Source organism: Hyperolius riggenbachi, chromosome 4 (genome assembly GCF_040937935.1).
Source record: "Hyperolius riggenbachi isolate aHypRig1 chromosome 4, aHypRig1.pri, whole genome shotgun sequence".
In the NCBI taxonomy this organism is placed as follows: Eukaryota; Metazoa; Chordata; class Amphibia; order Anura; family Hyperoliidae; genus Hyperolius; species Hyperolius riggenbachi.
The window spans coordinates 142622291-142641091 of NC_090649.1; the positions used below are offsets into that span (position 1 = coordinate 142622291).

General features: G+C 51.1%; 10 non-coding genes across 10 annotated transcripts; all 10 read right to left on the reverse strand.

The window, feature by feature from the left end:
- Window positions 1-2829: 2829 nt before the first annotated feature.
- On the reverse strand, window positions 2830-3020 carry LOC137505578 (U2 spliceosomal RNA). Its single transcript, XR_011020186.1, has one exon. It is a non-coding gene; the product is annotated as a U2 spliceosomal RNA (small nuclear RNA).
- Window positions 3021-4205: 1185 nt separating this feature from the next.
- LOC137505503 (U2 spliceosomal RNA) lies at window positions 4206-4396 on the reverse strand. The gene has a single exon (XR_011020113.1). It is a non-coding gene; the product is annotated as a U2 spliceosomal RNA (small nuclear RNA).
- Window positions 4397-5577: 1181 nt separating this feature from the next.
- Window positions 5578-5768, reverse strand: LOC137505561 (U2 spliceosomal RNA). Its single transcript, XR_011020169.1, has one exon. It is a non-coding gene; the product is annotated as a U2 spliceosomal RNA (small nuclear RNA).
- Window positions 5769-6943: 1175 nt separating this feature from the next.
- On the reverse strand, window positions 6944-7134 carry LOC137505504 (U2 spliceosomal RNA). Its single transcript, XR_011020114.1, has one exon. It is a non-coding gene; the product is annotated as a U2 spliceosomal RNA (small nuclear RNA).
- Window positions 7135-9232: 2098 nt separating this feature from the next.
- Window positions 9233-9415, reverse strand: LOC137505700 (U2 spliceosomal RNA). Its single transcript, XR_011020303.1, has one exon. It is a non-coding gene; the product is annotated as a U2 spliceosomal RNA (small nuclear RNA).
- A 3523-nt stretch (window positions 9416-12938) lies between these two features.
- LOC137505631 (U2 spliceosomal RNA) lies at window positions 12939-13129 on the reverse strand. The gene has a single exon (XR_011020239.1). It is a non-coding gene; the product is annotated as a U2 spliceosomal RNA (small nuclear RNA).
- Window positions 13130-14249: 1120 nt separating this feature from the next.
- Window positions 14250-14440, reverse strand: LOC137505505 (U2 spliceosomal RNA). Its single transcript, XR_011020115.1, has one exon. It is a non-coding gene; the product is annotated as a U2 spliceosomal RNA (small nuclear RNA).
- A 1180-nt stretch (window positions 14441-15620) lies between these two features.
- Window positions 15621-15811, reverse strand: LOC137505506 (U2 spliceosomal RNA). Its single transcript, XR_011020116.1, has one exon. It is a non-coding gene; the product is annotated as a U2 spliceosomal RNA (small nuclear RNA).
- A 1180-nt stretch (window positions 15812-16991) lies between these two features.
- LOC137505507 (U2 spliceosomal RNA) lies at window positions 16992-17182 on the reverse strand. Its single transcript, XR_011020117.1, has one exon. It is a non-coding gene; the product is annotated as a U2 spliceosomal RNA (small nuclear RNA).
- Window positions 17183-18359: 1177 nt separating this feature from the next.
- Window positions 18360-18550, reverse strand: LOC137505508 (U2 spliceosomal RNA). Its single transcript, XR_011020118.1, has one exon. It is a non-coding gene; the product is annotated as a U2 spliceosomal RNA (small nuclear RNA).
- Window positions 18551-18801: the final 251 nt, after the last annotated feature.

The following is an 18801-nucleotide window of genomic DNA, read 5'->3' on the forward strand; positions in this document are numbered from 1 at the left end:
ATGCAACCAGATTGTCGGCAGATTTCCCTACAATATGCAACCAGATTGTCGCCAGATTTCCCTACAATATGCAACCAGATTGTCGCCAGATTTCCCTACAATATGCAACCAGATTGTCGGCAGATTTCCCTACAATATGCAACCAGATTGTCGGCAGATTTCCCTACAATATGCAACCAGATTGTCGGCAGATTTCCCTACAAAATGCAACCAGATTGTCGCCAGATTTCCCTACAAAATGCAACCAGATTGTCGCCAGATTTCCCCACAAAATGCAACCAGATTTTTGGCAGATTTCCCCACAAAATGCAACCAGATTGTTGGCAGATTTCCCCACAAAATGCAACCAGATTGTTGGCAGATTTCCACACAATATGCAACCAGATTGTCAGCAGATTTCCACACAATATGCAACCAGATCGTCGGCAGATTTCCACACAATATGCAACCAGATTGTAGGCAGATTTCCACACAATATGCAACCAGATTGTCGGCAGATTTCCACACAATATGCAACCAGATCGTCGGCAGATTTCCACACAATATGCAACCAGATTGTTGGCAGATTTCCACACAATATGCAACCAGATCGTCGGCAGATTTCCACACAATATGCAACCAGATTGGCGGCAGATTTCCCCACAAAATGCAACCAGATTGTTGGCAGATTTCCCCACAAATTGCAATCAGATTGTCGCCAGATTTCCCCACAAAATGCAATCAGATTGTCGCCAGATTTCCCCACAAAATGCAGTATATGTAGTTAGGTCTATAGTGGGCTAACATTAATTACCTGGAGGGAGGGTGGTTGGGCAGGCTGGCACACTATTTGCGGCGCAGGCAATGCACTGGGTAGGCAGTTAGGTAGCTGGGTGGGAGGGTAGGGAGATAGGTAGACGAGTGAGAGGGTAGGCAGATAGGTAGACGGGTGGGCAGTTAGGTAGCCGGGTGGGAAGTTAGGTAGAAAGGTGGGCAGTTAGGTAGCCGGGTGGGAAGTTAGGTAGAAAGGTGGGCAGTTAGGTAGCCTGTGGGAAGTTAGGTAGCCAGGTGGCAGGGTGGGCAGTTAGGTAGCCGGGTGGGCAGTTAGGTAGCTGGGTGGCAGGGTAGGCAGATAGGTAGCTGGGTGGCAGGGTAGGCAGTTAGATAGCTGGGTGGGCAGTTAGGTAGCTGGGTGGCAGGGTAGGCAGATAGGTAGCCAGGTGGGCAGCTAGGTAGCTGGGTGGGCAGTTAGGTAGCCGGGTGGGCAGTTAGATATCCAGGTGGGAGGGTGGGCAGTTAGGTAGCCAGGTGGGCAGTTAGGTAGCCGGGTGGGCAGTTAGGTAGCTGGGTGGCAGGGTAGGCAGTTAGGTAGCCGGGTGGCAGGGTGGGCAGTTAGGTAGCCAGGTGGGAGGGTGAGCAGTTAGGTAGCCTGGTGGGAGGGTGGATAGTTAGGTAGTGGGCAGTTAGGTTAGCCGGGTGGGCAGCTAGGTAGCTGGGTGGGCAGTTAGGTAGCCGGGTGGGCAGTTAGGTAGCTGGGTGGCAGGGTAGGCAGTTAGGTAGCCGGGTGGCAGGGTGGGCAGTTAGGTAGCCAGGTGGGAGGGTGAGCAGTTAGGTAGCCTGGTGGGAGGGTGGATAGTTAGGTAGTGGGCAGTTAGGTAGCCGGGTGGGCAGTTAGGTAGCCGGGTGGGCAGCTAGGTAGCTGGGTGGGCAGTTAGGTAGCCGGGTGGGCAGTTAGGTAGCCAGGTGGGAGGGTGGGCAGTTAGGTAGCCGGGTGGGTGGGCAGTTAGGTAGCCGGGTGGGTGGGCAGTTAGGTAGCCGGGTGGGTGGGCAGTTAGGTAGCCGGTGGGTGGGTGGGCAGTTAGGTAGCCGGGTGGGAGGGTGGGCAGTTAGGTAGCCGGGTGGGAGGGTGGGCAGTTAGGTAGCCGGGTGGGAGAGTGGGCAGTTAGGTAGTGGGCAGTTAGGTAGCCGGGCGGGAGGGGAGGTAGCTGCCTCACCGGGGGTCCTTCCTCCTTTTATCAGCGGCGGGAGGTGCGTCATATACAGAAGGCTCCGTCGGAGTAATCAGCCACTAGAGGTTCAGCTGCCTCCAGGCTACGGTGTCCCCACTGTATTGCTGCTCGCAATAAACCAGGAAGCGGTGCGAGCAGCAATACAGTGGGGACACCATAGCCCGGAGGCAGCTGAACCTCTAGTGGCTGCTTACCCCCGCCGGAGCCTTCTGTATATGACGCACCTCCCGCCGCTGATAAAAGGAGGGGGGGCCCCAGGTGAGGAGGGGGGGCACTGAGGTGAGGGAGGAGGGGGGGCCCCAACCGGCGAAACAAAAAAAAAAAAGTCCTCTCGGGCAGCTGCGGGCCCCCTGTGACGTAGCGCTGCCGCGGGGCCCCGTAGCGACGCTATGGCGGCTATCCCCATTGCTACGCCACTGACCTGCAGCAACTGCGCCGCGCAAGTACAATACAGACTAATCAAAATTAAAAATGATTTTTTTTTCTTTGGTTGTGGGTTTTTTTGTGTGTGTTTTTCTGACTTCTTTTCCTGTCTGTTCTCAGGTTCTGATAACCAATGCGAAATACAGAGTCCATGAATAAATGACACAGATGCACAAAAATAGACACACACAGATTTGAAACAATGTTTTTATTGTGGATTTCACAATGTATCCTGCACCCAACAGTAGCAGCACAGACATAGACCGCACAGCAGGGTGGACAATACACAACACTTGCTACTGGCAAATTCACTTTGCAGAGGGACACTTAATTTCTCCACTACTCTTCCCTACACTTAGTTAGTTAGTCAGCTGGGTATTTGAGTAGTTTTGATCTGTTTTTTGACACTAGTTAGAGAGAGTAGTGCACCGGTCCTGGAGGTACTGCAATACCAGGTCGATGCGCGGAGTGGACAGAGCAAGCTCTTCTTCCATCTCCCTGCTCCAAAAATCCACTTAATATATGGTCCCCAGATAGGGGACGTATCAGATATTAAACTGATAAGAACAGATACTACACTTGATCTTAGCCAAAAGGCCGAGAAGCGATAACCATAATTACCTTCTAAATGCAGCAGCGGCGAACAGCGCACAACCCAGCACTGCCCCGCACAGCCCGGCTAACCCCGGCCAGCTACCAGCTGCCAGGGGGGAGGGGGGCCCCTTCCCACTGCCTGTGCAGGCCTGCCGGGCCCCCGGGATGGGCGCACCTGTGCTAAACGCAGACGCACGGGCCAGGCTCAGCTGCCGCCTGATCACATTAGCATGGCCCCGCCCAGCGCCACAACAGCCATCACCCCTCCGCTGCCGTGCCTCCACGTCGAAGAGAAAAGTAAAGCAGGCTTCCGGCTCCCTGCATTCTGGCAACACGCTAGGAGAGAGTGTGGAGGGCAGAGGAAGAAGTCAAGTCTCTAGCCTGGCTGGCTGTTTGAGAACACAGTGCATCTTTCTTTCGTTTATCCTCCTTCCTCTTCATATCTCTCTGTCTGTGTGGACGTGCGCGGTGTGCCACAAGAGGGAGACACAGGCTGGGGAGTGGAGAGCCTAAACAGGAGTTGCCTTCCTAGCCTGCTGCACACTCTCACAGCCTGGCACTGAAGCAGGCACCTGAGCAGGTGGTGCTGAGTCATGCAGGAAGCCAACCGATGATGTCACAATGCTCTGAGCCCAGGCAGCTGCTAAGTAAAGGGGCTGCAGCCAGGGCTCTGCCTGCCAGTCCGCTGGAAGCTCTCTGGGGGAAGGATGCAGCTGCTTTTCTTGCAGAGGACAACGTGCAAACGTGAAGGAAAGTGATCCGTTCAAGTATTTTTGGACCTGCAGCAACTGCACCGCGCAAGTACAATACAGACTAATCAAAATTAAAAATGATTTTTTTTTCTTTGGTTGTGGGTTTTTTTGTGTGTGTTTTTCTGACTTCTTTTCCTGTCTGTTCTCAGGTTCTGATAACCAATGCGAAATACAGAGTCCATGAATAAATGACACAGATGCACAAAAATAGGCACACACAGATTTGAAACAATGTTTTTTATTGTGGATTTCACAATGTATCTTGCACCCAACAGTAGCAGCACAGACATAGACCGCACAGCAGGGTGGACAATACACAACACTTGCTACTGGCAAATTCACTTTGCAGAGGGACGCTTAATTTCTCCACTACACTTCCCTACACTTAGTTAGTTAGTCAGCTGGGTATTTGAGTAGTTTTGATCTGTTTTTTGACACTAGTTAGAGAGAGTAGTGCACCGGTCCTGGAGGTACTGCAATACCAGGTCGATGCGCGGAGTGGACAGAGCAAGCTCTTCTTCCATCTCCCTGTTCCAAAAATCCATTTAATATATGGTCCCCAGATAGGGGACGTATCAGATATTAAACTGATAAGAACAGATACTACACTTGATCTTAGCCAAAAGGCCGAGAAGCGATAACCCTAATTACCTTCTAAATGCAGCAGCGGCGAACAGCGCACAACCCAGCACTGCCCCGCACAGCCGGCTAACCCCGGCCAGCTACCAGCTGCCAGGGGGGAGGGGGGCCCCTTCCCACTGCCTGTGCAGGCCTGCCGGGCCCCCGGGATGGGCGCACCTGTGCTAAACGCAGACGCACGGGCCAGGCTCAGCTGCCGCCTGATTACATTAGCATGGCCCGCCCAGCGCCGGAACAGCCATCACCCCTCCGCTGCCGTGCCTCCACGTCGAAGAGAAAAGTAAAGTAGGCTTCCGGCTCCCTGCATTCTGGCAACACGCTAGGAGAGAGTGTGGAGGGCAGAGGAAGAAGTCAAGTCTCTAGCCTGGCTGGCTGTTTGAGAACACAGTGCATCTTTCTTTCGTTCATCCTCCTTCCTCTTCATATCTCTCTTTCTGTGTGGACGTGCGCGGTGTGCCACAAGAGGGAGACACAGGCCGGGGAGTGGAGAGCCTAAACAGGAGTTGCCTTCCTAGCCTGCTGCAAACTCTCACCGCCTGGCACTGAAGCAGGCACCTGAGCAGGTGGTGCTGAGTCATGCAGGAAGCCAACCGATGATGTCACAATGCTCTGAGCCCAGGCAGCTGCTAAGTAAAGGGGCTGCAGCCAGGGCTCTGCCTGCCAGTCCGCTGGAAGCTCTCTGGGGGAAGGATGCAGCTGCTTTTCTTGCAGAGGACAACGTGCAAACGTGAAGGAAAGTGATCCGTTCATGGTTTTTTTGACCTGCAGCAACTGCGCCGCGCAAGTACAATACAGACTAATCAAAATTAAAAATGATTTTTTTTTCTTTGGTTGTGGGTTTTTTTTGTGTGTTTTTCTGACTTCTTTTCCTGTCTGTTCTCAGGTTCTGATAACCAATGCGAAATACAGAGTCCATGAATAAATTACACAGATGCACAAAAATAGGCACACACAGATTTGAAACAATGTTTTTATTGTGGATTTCACAATGTATCCTGCACCCAACAGTAGCAGCACAGACATAGACCGCAGAGCAGGGTGGACAATACACAACACTTGCTACTGGCAAATTCACTTTGCAGAGGGACACTTAATTTCTCCACTACACTTCCCTACACTTAGTTAGTTAGTCAGCTGGGTATTTGAGTAGTTTTGATCTGTTTTTTGACACTAGTTAGAGAGAGTAGTGCACCGGTCCTGGAGGTACTGCAATACCAGGTCAATGCGCGGAGTGGACAGAGCAAGCTCTTCTTCCATCTCCCTGTTCCAAAAATCCATTTAATATATGGTCCCCAGATAGGGGACGTATCAGATATTAAACTGATAAGAACAGATACTACACTTGATCTTAGCCAAAAGGCCGAGAAGCGATAACCCTAATTACCTTCTAAATGCAGCAGCGACGAACAGCGCACAACCCAGCACTGCCCCGCACAGCCGGCTAACCCCGGCCAGCTACCAGCTGCCAGGGGGGGCCTTCCCACTGCCTGTGCAGGCCTGCCGGGCCCCCGGGATAGGCGCACCTGTGCTAAACGCAGACGCACGGGCCAGGCTCAGCTGCCGCCTGATCACATTAGCATGGCCCCGCCCAGCGCCGGAACAGCCATCACCCCTCCGCTGCCATGCCTCCACGTCGAAGAGAAAAGTAAAGTAGGCTTCCGGCTCCCTGCATTCTGGCAACACGCTAGGAGAGAGTGTGGAGGGCAGAGGAAGAAGTCAAGTCTCTAGCCTGGCTGGCTGTTTGAGAACACAGTGCATCTTTCTTTCGTTCATCCTCCTTCCTCTTCATATCTCTCTGTCTGTGTGGACGTGCGCGGTGTGCCACAAGAGGCAGACACAGGCCGGGGAGTGGAGAGCCTAAACAGGAGTTGCCTTCCTAGCCTGCTGCACACTCTCACAGCCTGGCACTGAAGCAGGCACCTGAGCAGGTGGTGCTGAGTCATGCAGGAAGCCAACCGATAATGTCACAATGCTCTGAGCCCAGGCAGCTGCTAAGTAAAGGGGCTGCAGCCAGGGCTCTGCCTGCCAGTCCGCTGGAAGCTCTCTGGGGGAAGGATGTAGCTGCTTTTCTTGCAGAGGACAACGTGCAAACGTGAAGGAAAGTGATCCGTTCATGGGTTTTTTGACCTGCAGCAACTGCGCCGCGCAAGTACAATACAGACCAATCAAAATTAAAAATGATTTTTTTTTCTTTGGTTGTGGGTTTTTTTTTGTGTGTTTTTCTGACTTCTTTTCCTGTCTGTTCTCAGGTTCTGATAACCAATGCGAAATACAGAGTCCATGAATAAATGACACAGATGCACAAAAATAGGCACACACAGATTTGAAACAATGTTTTTATTGTGGATTTCACAATGTATCTTGCACCCAACAGTAGCAGCACAGACATAGACCGCACAGCAGGGTGGACAATACACAACACTTGCTACTGGCAAATTCACTTTGCAGAGGGACGCTTAATTTCTCCACTACACTTCCCTACACTTAGTTAGTTAGTCAGCTGGGTATTTGAGTAGTTTTGATCTGTTTTTTGACACTAGTTAGAGAGAGTAGTGCACCGGTCCTGGAGGTACTGCAATACCAGGTCGATGCGCGGAGTGGACAGAGCAAGCTCTTCTTCCATCTCCCTGTTCCAAAAATCCATTTAATATATGGTCCCCAGATAGGGGACGTATCAGATATTAAACTGATAAGAACAGATACTACACTTGATCTTAGCCAAAAGGCCGAGAAGCGATAACCCTAATTACCTTCTAAATGCAGCAGCGGCGAACAGCGCACAACCCAGCACTGCCCCGCACAGCCGGCTAACCCCGGCCAGCTACCAGCTGCCTGTGCAGGCCTGCCGGGCCCCCGGGATGGGCGCACCTGTGCTAAACGCAGACGCATGGGCCAGGCTCAGCTGCCGCCTGATCACATTAGCATGGCCCCGCCCAGCGCCACAACAGCCATCACCCCCCCCCCCCGCTGCCGTGCCTCCACGTCGAAGAGAAAAGTAAAGTAGGCTTCCGGTTCCTTGCATTCTGGCAACACGCTAGGAGAGAGTGTGGAGGGCAGAGGAAGAAGTCAAGTCTCTAGCCTGGCTGGCTGTTTGAGAACACAGTGCATCTTTCTTTCGTTCATCCTCCTTCCTCTTCATATCTCTCTGTCTGTGTGGACGTGCGCGGTGTGCCACAAGAGGGAGACACAGGCCGGGGAGTGGAGAGCCTAAACAGGAGTTGCCTTCCTAGCCTGCTGCACACTCTCACAGCCTGGCACAGAAGCAGGCACCTGAGCAGGTGGTGCTGAGTCATGCAGGAAGCCAACCGATGATGTCACAATGCTCTGAGCCCAGGCAGCTGCTAAGTAAAGGGGCTGCAGCCAGGGCTCTGCCTGCCAGTCCGCTGGAAGCTCTCTGGGGGAAGGATGCAGCTGCTTTTCTTGCAGAGGACAACGTGCAAACGTGAAGGAAAGTGATCCGTTCATGGTTTTTTTGACCTGCAGCAACTGCGCCACGCAAGTACAATACAGACTAATCAAAATTAAAAATGATTTTTTTTTTCTTTGGTTGTGGGGTTTTTTTTGTGTGTTTTTCTGACTTCTTTTCCTGTCTGTTCTCAGGTTCTGATAACCAATGCGAAATACATAGTCCATGAATAAATGACACAGATGCACAAAAATAGGCACACACAGATTTGAAACAATGTTTTTATTGTGGATTTCACAATGTATCCTGCACCCAACAGTAGCAGCACAGACATAGACCGCACAGCAGGGTGGACAATACACAACACTTGCTACTGGCAAATTCACTTTGCAGAGGGACACTTAATTTCTCCACTACACTTCCCTACACTTAGTTAGTTAGTCAGCTGGGTATTTGAGTAGTTTTGATCTGTTTTTTTGACACTAGTTAGAGAGAGTAGTGCACCGGTCCTGGAGGTACTGCAATACCAGGTCGATGCGCGGAGGCTCTCTGCATTCTGGCAACACGCTAGGAGAGAGTGTGGAGGGCAGAGGAAGAAGTCAAGTCTCTAGCCTGGCTGGCTGTTTGAGAACACAGTGCATCTTTCTTTCGTTCATCCTCCTTCCTCTTCATATCTCTCTGTCTGTGTGGACGTGCGCGGTGTGCCACAAGAGGGAGACACAGGCCGGGGAGTGGAGAGCCTAAACAGGAGTTGCCTTCCTAGCCTGCTGCACACTCTCACAGCCTGGCACTGAAGCAGGCACCTGAGCAGGTGGTGCTGAGTCATGCAGGAAGCCAACCGATGATGTCACAATGCTCTGAGCCCAGGCAGCTGCTAAGTAAAGGGGCTGCAGCCAGGGCTCTGGCTGCCAGTCTGCTGGAAGCTCTCTGGGGGAAGGATGCAGCTGCTTTTCTTGCAGAGGACAACGTGCAAACGTGAAGGAAAGTGATCCGTTCATGGGTTTTTTGACCTGCAGCAACTGCGCCGCGCAAGTACAATACAGACTAATCAAAATTAAAAATGATTTTTTTTTCTTTGGTTGTGGGTTTTTTTTTGTGTGTTTTTCTGACTTCTTTTCCTGTCTGTTCTCAGGTTCTGATAACCAATGCGAAATACAGAGTCCATGAATAAATGACACAGATGCACAAAAATAGGCACACACAGATTTGAAACAATGTTTTTATTGTGGATTTCACAATGTATCCTGCACCCAACAGTAGCAGCACAGACATAGACCGCACAGCAGGGTGGACAATACACAACACTTGCTACTGGCAAATTCACTTTGCAGAGGGACACTTAATTTCTCCACTACACTTCCCTACACTTAGTTAGTTAGTTAGCTGGGTATTTGAGTAGTTTTGATCTGTTTTTTGACACTAGTTAGAGAGAGTAGTGCACCGGTCCTGGAGGTACTGCAATACCAGGTCGACGCGCGGAGTGGACAGAGCAAGCTCTTCTTCCATCTCCCTGTTCCAAAAATCCATTTAATATATGGTCCCCAGATAGGGGACGTATCAGATATTAAACTGATAAGAACAGATACTACACTTGCAGGGGCGGCGCCAGGGGGGTGCTTGGGGGTGCTCGAGCACCCCCTAGAATTGTCCAAGCACCCCCAAAGCACCCCCTGGAGTGAACTGACTTCAGGCGTCTAAAAGACGCCAAGTCAGTTCACACACCGGCAGCACGGAGCAGCAGGCAGGGCTACGGTAAGATGGCCGCCCGGAGCCCTGTTCTGCAGACTTCGGGCGGCCATTTTCCCGTAGCCCTGCTCTCTGCATGCAGGCAGGAAGTCTCGTGGTGACGTCGGGAAGGAAGAGGATCGTGGGCGCGCGGGCGCTGCGCGCCACAATGAGGTCGGGACTCGGGACAGGAGGTCGGGAAAGAAGGTCTTCTGGCTGTAGGTGAGTAAATGGGTTTTTCTTTTCTTTTTCAGGTGATGCGGATTGTGCATATTGGGGTCATATCTGCTACGGATTGTGCATATTGGGGTCATATCTGCTACGGATTGTGCATATTGGGGTCATATCTGCTACGGATTGTGCATATTGGGGCGATATCTGCTACCGATTGTGCATGTTGGGGTCATTTCTGCTACCGATTGTGCATATTGGGGTCATTTCTGCTACCGATTGTGCATATTGGGGTCATTTCTGCTACCGATTGTGCATATTGGGGTCATATCTGCTACCGATTGTGCATATTGGGGTCATATCTGCTACCGATTGTGCATATTGGGGTCATATCTGCTACCGATTGTGCATATTGGGGTCATATCTGCTACCGATTGTGCATATTGGGGTCATTTCTGCTACGGATTGTGCATATTGGGGCCATATCTGCTACCGATTGTGCATATTGGGACCATATCTGCCACCGATTGTGCATATTGGGACCATATCTGCCACCGATTGTGCATATTGGGACCATATCTGCCACCGATTGTGCATATTGGGACCATATCTGCCACCGATTGTGCATATTGGGACCATATCTGCTACCGATTGTGCATATTGGGACCATATCTGCCACCGATTGTGCATATTGGGACCATATCTGCTACCGATTGTGCATATTGGGACCATATCTGCTACCGATTGTGCATATTGGGGCCATATCTGATAACGATTGTGCATATTGGGGCCATATCTGATAATGATTGTGCATATTGGGGCCATATCTGATAACGATTGTGCATATTGGGGTCATATCTGCTAACGATCGTGCATATTGGGGTCATATCTGCTACCGATTGTGCATATTGGGGCTATATCTGATAACGATTGTGCATATTGGGGCTATATCTGATAACGATTGTGCATATTGGGGCTATATCTGATAACGATTGTGCATATTGGGGCCATATCTGATAACGATTGTGCATATTGGGGCCATATCTGATAACGATTGTGCATATTGGGGCCATATCTGATAACGATTGTGCATATTGGGGCCATATCTGATAACGATTGTGCATATTGGGGCCATATCTGATAACGATTGTGCATATTGGGGCCATATCTGATAACGATTGTGCATATTGGGGCCATATCTGATAACGATTGTGCATATTGGGGCCATATCTGATAACGATTGTGCATATTGGGGCCATATCTGATAACGATTGTGCATATTGGGGCCATATCTGATAACGATTGTGCATATTGGGGCCATATCTGATAACGATTGTGCATATTGGGGCCATATCTGATAACGATTGTGCATATTGGGGTCATTGGACGTGTTTTTTGTTAAAATCTGCTCACATTACGTGTATTTTCTTGAGAAAACCTGCACAATTATGTGAATTTTCTGGGAAAAGGGTCACCAAAACTTGGGCCCTCTGTCTTTGCGTTGCACTTTTAAAGGGAACCCGAGGTGAGAATAATATTGAGGCTGCCATATTTATCTCCCTTTAAGCAATACCAGTTGCCTGGCTGCCGTGCTGGTCCTCTGCCTCTTATTCTTTCAACCATAGACCCTGAACAAGCATGCAGCAGGTCAGGGGTTTCTGACAATATTGTCAGAACTGACAAGATTAGCTGCATGGCTTGTTTCTGGTGTAATTCAGTTCACTACTACAGCCAAAAAGATCAGCAGGGCTGCCAGGCAACTAGTATTGTTTAAAAGGAAATAAATATGGCAGCCACCATATCACTCTCACCCTGGGTTCACTTTAAATTACAGTTAGCCCCGCCCTCATCCGGTCATGACCACGCCCATTTTTTCGCCGCGGCGCGCTTCGCGCGCCGCAGGTTGTAACCTCACCCATTTTTGGCGCGACGCGCTTCGCGCGCCGCAGGTCGTCAGCTCCCCCGGAAATTGGTCCAGCACCTACATAGCACCCCCTAAAAAAATTTCCTGGAGCCGCCACTGTACACTTGATCTTAGCCAAAAGGCCTAGAAGCGATAACCCTAATTACCTTCTAAATGCAGCAGCGGCGAACAGCGCACAACCCAGCACTGCCCCGCACAGCCGGCTAACCCCGGCCAGCTACCAGCTGCCAGGGGGGTGGGGCCCCCTTCCCACTGCCTGTGCAGGCCTGCCGGGCCACCGGGATGGGCGCACCTGTGCTAAACGCAGACGCACGGGCCAGGCTCAGCTGCCGCCTGATCACATTAGCATGGCCCCGCCCAGCGCCACAACAGCCATCACCCCTCCGCTGCCATGCCTCCACGTCAAAGAGAAAAGTAAAGTAGGCTTCCGGCTCCCTGCATTCTGGCAACACGCTAGGAGAGAGTGTGGAGGGCAGAGGAAGAAGTCAAGTCTCTAGCCTGGCTGGCTGTTTGAGAACACAGTGCATCTTTCTTTCGTTCATCCTCCTTCCTCTTCATATCTCTCTGTCTGTGTGGACGTGCGCGGTGTGCCACAAGAGGGAGACACAGGCTGGGGAGTGGAGAGCCTAAACAGGAGTTGCCTTCCTAGCCTGCTGCACACTCTCACAGCCTGGCACTGAAGCAGGCACCTGAGTAGGTGGTGCTGAGTCATGCAGGAAGCCAACCGATGATGTCACAATGCTCTGAGCCCAGGCAGCTGCTAAGTAAAGGGGCTGCAGCCAGGGCTCTGCCTGCCAGTCCACTGGAAGCTCTCTGGGGGAAGGATGCAGCTGCTTTTCTTGCAGAGGACAACGTGCAAACGTGAAGGAAAGTGATCCGTTCATGGTTTTTTTGACCTGCAGCAACTGCGCCGCGCAAGTACAATACAGACTAATCAAAATTAAAAATGATTTTTTTTTCTTTGGTTGTGGGGTTTTTTGTGTGTGTTTTTCTGACTTCTTTTCCTGTCTGTTCTCAGGTTCTGATAACCAATGCGAAATACAGAGTCCATGAATAAATGACACAGATGCACAAAAATAGGCACACACAGATTTGAAACAATGTTTTTATTGTGGATTTCACAATGTATCCTGCACCCAACAGTAGCAGCACAGACATAGACCGCACAGCAGGGTGGACAATACACAACACTTGCTACTGGCAAATTCACTTTGCAGAGGGACACTTAATTTCTCCACTACACTTCCCTACACTTAGTTAGTTAGTCAGCTGGGTATTTGAGTAGTTTTGATCTGTTTTTTGACACTAGTTAGAGAGAGTAGTGCACTGGTCCTGGAGGTACTGCAATACCAGGTCGATGCGCGGAGTGGACAGAGCAAGCTCTTCTTCCATCTCCCTGTTCCAAAAATCCATTTAATATATGGTCCCCAGATAGGGGACGTATCAGATATTAAACTGATAAGAACAGATACTACACTTGATCTTAGCCAAAAGGCCGAGAAGCGATAACCCTAATTACCTTCTAAATGCAGCAGCGGCGAACAGCGCACAACCCAGCACTGCCCCGCACAGCCGGCTAACCCCGGCCAGCTACTAGCACCTGTGCTAAACGCAGACGCACGGGCCAGGCTCAGCTGCCGCCTGATTACATTAGCATGGCCCCGCCCAGCGCCACAACAGCCATCACCCCTCCGCTGCCATGCCTCCACGTCGAAGAGAAAAGTAAAGTAGGCTTCCGGCTCCCTGCATTCTGGCAACACGCTAGGAGAGAGTGTGGAGGGCAGAGGAAGAAGTCAAGTCTCTAGCCTGGCTGGCTGGCTGTTTGAGAACACAGTGCATCTTTCTTTCGTTCATCCTCCTTCCTCTTCATATCTCTCTGTCTGTGTGGACGTGCGCGGTGTGCCACAAGAGGGAGACACAGGCCGGGGAGTGGAGAGCCTAAACAGGAGTTGCCTTCCTAGCCTGCTGCACACTCTCACAGCCTGGCACTGAAGCAGGCACCTGAGCAGGTGGTGCTGAGTCATGCAGGAAGCCAACCGATGATGTCACAATGCTCTGAGCCCAGGCAGCTGCTAAGTAAAGGGGCTGCAGCCAGGGCTCTGCCTGCCAGTCTGCTGGAAGCTCTCTGGGGGAAGGATGCAGCTGCTTTTCTTGCAGAGGACAACGTGCAAACGTGAAGGAAAGTGATCCGTTCATGGTTTTTTTGACCTGCAGCAACTGCGCCGCGCAAGTACAATACAGACTAATCAAAATTAAAAATGATTTTTTTTCTTTGGTTGTGGGTTTTTTTTTGTGTGTTTTTCTGACTTCTTTTCCTGTCTGTTCTCAGGTTCTGATAACCAATGCGAAATACAGAGTCCATGAATAAATGACACAGATGCACAAAAATAGGCACACACAGATTTGAAACAATGTTTTTATTGTGGATTTCACAATGTATCCTGCACCCAACAGTAGCAGCACAGACATAGACCGCACAGCAGGGTGGACAATACACAACACTTGCTACTGGCAAATTCACTTTGCAGAGGGACACTTAATTTCTCCACTACACTTCCCTACACTTAGTTAGTTAGTCAGCTGGGTATTTGAGTAGTTTTGATCTGTTTTTTGACACTAGTTAGAGAGAGTAGTGCACCGGTCCTGGAGGTACTGCAATACCAGGTCGATGCGCGGAGTGGACAGAGCAAGCTCTTCTTCCATCTCCCTGTTCCAAAAATCCATTTAATATATGGTCCCCAGATAGGGGACGTATCAGATATTAAACTGATAAGAACAGATACTACACTTGATCTTAGCCAAAAGGCCGAGAAGCGATAACCCTAATTACCTTCTAAATGCAGCAGCGGCGAACAGCGCACAACCCAGCACTGCCCCGCACAGCCGGCTAACCCCGGCCATCTACCAGCTACCAGGGGGGGGCCCCCTTCCCACTGCCTGTGCAGGCCTGCCGGGCCCCCGGGATGGGCGCACCTGTGCTAAACGCAGACGCACGGGCCAGGCTCAGCTGCCGCCTGATCACATTAGCATGGCCCCGCCCAGCGCCACAACAGCCATCACCCCTCCGCTGCCGTGCCTCCACGTCGAAGAGAAAAGTAAAGTAGGCTTCCGGCTCCCTGCATTCTGGCAACACGCTAGGAGAGAGTGTGGAGGGCAGAGGAAGAAGTCAAGTCTCTAGCCTGGCTGGCTGTTTGAGAACACAGTGCATCTTTCTTTCGTTCATCCTCCTTCCTCTTCATATCTCTCTGTCTGTGTGGACGTGCGCGGTGTGCCACAAGAGGGAGACACAGGCCGGGGAGTGGAGAGCCTAAACAGGAGTTGCCTTCCTAGCCTGCTGCACACTCTCACAGCCTGGCACTGAAGCAGGCACCTGAGCAGGTGGTGCTGAGTCATGCAGGAAGCCAACCGATGATGTCACAATGCTCTGAGCCCAGGCAGCTGCTAAGTAAAGGGGCTGCAGCCAGGGCTCTGCCTGCCAGTCCGCTGGAAGCTCTCTGGGGGAAGGATGCAGCTGCTTTTCTTGCAGAGGACAACGTGCAAACGTGAAGGAAAGTGATCCGTTCATGGGTTTTTTGACCTGCAGCAACTGCGCCGCGCAAGTACAATACAGACTAATCAAAATTAAAAATGATTTTTTTTTCTTTGGTTGTGGGTTTTTTTTTTGTGTGTTTTTCTGACTTCTTTTCCTGTCTGTTCTCAGGTTCTGATAACCAATGCGAAATACAGAGTCCATGAATAAATGACACAGATGCACAAAAATAGGCACACACAGATTTGAAACAATGTTTTTATTGTGGATTTCACAATCTATCCTGCACCCAACAGTAGCAGCACAGACATAGACCGCACAGCAGGGTGGACAATACACAACACTTGCTACTGGCAAATTCACTTTGCAGAGGGACACTTAATTTCTCCACTACACTTCCCTACACTTAGTTAGTTAGTCAGCTGGGTATTTGAGTAGTTTTGATCTGTTTTTTGACACTAGTTAGAGAGAGTAGTGCACCGGTCCTGGAGGTACTGCAATACCAGGTCGATGCGCGGAGTGGACAGAGCAAGCTCTTCTTCCATCTCCCTGTTCCAAAAATCCATTTAATATATGGTCCCCAGATAGGGGACGTATCAGATATTAAACTGATAAGAACAGATACTACACTTGATCTTAGCCAAAAGGCCGAGAAGCGATCACCCTAATTACCTTCTAAATGCAGCAGCGGCGAACAGCGCACAACCCAGCACTGCCCCGCACAGCCGACTAACCCCGGCCAGCTACCAGCTGCCAGGGGGGGGCCCCCTTCCCACTGCCTGTGCAGGCCTGCCGGGCCCCCGGGATGGGCGCACCTGTGCGAAACACAGACGCACGGGCCAGGCTCAGCTGCCGCCTGATCACATTAGCATGGCCCCGCCCAGCGCCACAACAGCCATCACCCCTCCGCTGCCGTGCCTCCAAGTCGAAGAGAAAAGTAAAGTAGGCTTCCGGCTCCCTGCATTCTGGCAACACGCTAGGAGAGAGTGTGGAGGGCAGAGGAAGAAGTCAAGTCTCTAGCCTGGCTGGCTGTTTGAGAACACAGTGCATCTTTCTTTCGTTCATCCTCCTTCCTCTTCATATCTCTCTGTCTGTGTGGACGTACGCGGTGTGCCACAAGAGGGAGACACAGGCCGGGGAGTGGAGAGCCTAAACAGGAGTTGCCTTCCTAGCCTGCTGCACACTCTCACAGCCTGGCACTGAAGCAGGCACCTGAGCAGGTGGTGCTGAGTCATGCAGGAAGCCAACCGATGATGTCACAATGCTCTGAGCCCAGGCAGCTGCTAAGTAAAGGGGCTGCAGCCAGGGCTCTGCCTGCCAGTCCGCTGGAAGCTCTCTGGGGGAAGGATGCAGCTGCTTTTCTTGCAGAGGACAACGTGCAAACGTGAAGGAAAGTGATCCGTTCATGGTTTTTTTGACCTGCAGCAACTGCCCCGCGCAAGTACAATACAGACTAAATTAAAAATGATTTTTTTTTTCTTTGGTTGTGGTTTTTTTTTTTTTTCGTGTGTTTTTCTGACTTCTTTTCCTGTCTGTTCTCAGGTTCTGATAACCAATGCGAAATACAGAGTCCATGAATAAATGACACAGATGCACAAAAATAGGCACACACAGATTTGAAACAATGTTTTTATTGTGGATTTCACAATGTATCCTGCACCCAACAGTAGCAGCACAGACATAGACCGCACAGCAGGGTGGACAATACACAACACTTGCTACTGGCAAATTCACTTTGCAGAGGGACACTTAATTTCTCCACTACACTTCCCTACACTTAGTTAGTTAGTCAGCTGGGTATTTGAGTAGTTTTGATCTGTTTTTTGACACTAGTTAGAGAGAGTAGTGCACCGGTCCTGGAGGTACTGCAATACCAGGTCGATGCGCGGAGTGGACAGAGCAAGCTCTTCTTCCATCTCCCTGTTCCAAAAATCCATTTAATATATGGTCCCCAGATAGGGGACGTATCAGATATTAAACTGATAAGAACAGATACTACACTTGATCTTAGCCAAAAGGCCGAGAAGCGATAACCCTAATTACCTTGTAAATGCAGCAGCGGCGAACAGCGCACAACCCAGCACTGCCCCGCACAGCCGGCTAACCCCGGCCAGCTACCAGCTGCCAGGGGGGGCCCCCTTCCCACTGCCTGTGCAGGCCTGCCGGGCCCCCGGGATGGGCGCACCTGTGCTAAACGCAGACGCACGGGCCAGGCTCAGCTGCCGCCTGATCACATTAGCATGGCCCCGCCCAGCGCCACAACAGCCATCACCCCTCCGCTGCCGTGCCTCCACGTCGAAGAGAAAAGTAAAGTAGGCTTCCGGCTCCCTGCATTCTGGCAACACGCTAGGAGAGAGTGTGGAGGGCAGAGGAAAAAGTCAAGTCTCTAGCCTGGCTGGCTGTTTGAGAACACAGTGCATCTTTCTTTCGTTCATCCTCCTTCCTCTTCATATCTCTCTGTCTGTGTGGACGTGCGCGGTGTGCCACAAGAGGGAGACACAGGCCGGGGAGTGGAGAGCCTAAACAGGAGTTGCCTTCCTAGCCTGCTGCACACTCTCACAGCCTGGCACTGAAGCAGGCACCTGAGCAGGTGGTGCTGAGTCATGCAGGAAGCCAACCGATGATGTCACAATGCTCTGAGCCCAGGCAGCTGCTAAGTAAAGGGGCTGCAGCCAGGGCTCTGCCTGCCAGTCCGCTGGAAGCTCTCTGGGGGAAGGATGCAGCTGCTTTTCTTGCAGAGGACAACGTGCAAACGTGAAGGAAAGTGATCCGTTCATGGTTTTTTTGACCTGCAGCAACTGCGCCGCGCAAGTACAATACAGACTAATCAAAATTAAAAATGATTTTTTTTTCTTTGGTTGTGGGGTTTTTTTTATGTGTTTTTCTGACTTCTTTTCCTGTCTGTTCTCAGGTTCTGATAACCAATGCGAAATACAGAGTCCATGAATAAATGACACAGATGCACAAAAATAGGCACACACAGATTGGAAACAATGTTTTATTGTGGATTTCACAATGTATCCTGCACCCAACAGTAGCAGCACAGACATAGACCGCACAGCAGGGTGGACAATACACAACACTTGCTACTGGCAAATTCACTTTGCAGAGGGACACTTAATTTCTCCACTACACTTCCCTACACTTAGTTAGTAAGTCAGCTGGGTATTTGAGTAGTTTTGATCTGTTTCTTGACACTAGTTAGAGAGAGTAGTGCACCGGTCCTGGAGGTACTGCAATACCAGGTCGATGCGCGGAGTGGACAGAGCAAGCTCTTCTTCCATCTCCCTGTTCCAAAAATCCATTTAATATATGGTCCCCAGATAGGGGACGTATCAGATATTAAACTGATAAGAACAGATACTACACTTGATCTTAGCCAAAAGGCCGAGAAGCGATAACCCTAATTACCTTCTAAATGCAGCAGCGGCGAACAGCGCACAACCCAGCACTGCCCCGCACAGCCGGCTAACCCCGGCCAGCTACCAGCTGCCAGGGGGGGGGGGCCCTTCCCACTGCCTGTGCAGGCCTGCCGGGCCCCCGGGATGGGCGCACCTGTGCTAAACGCAGACGCACGGGCCAGGCTCAGCTGCCACCTGATCACATTAGCATGGCCCCGCCCAGCGCCACAACAGCCATCACCCCTCCGC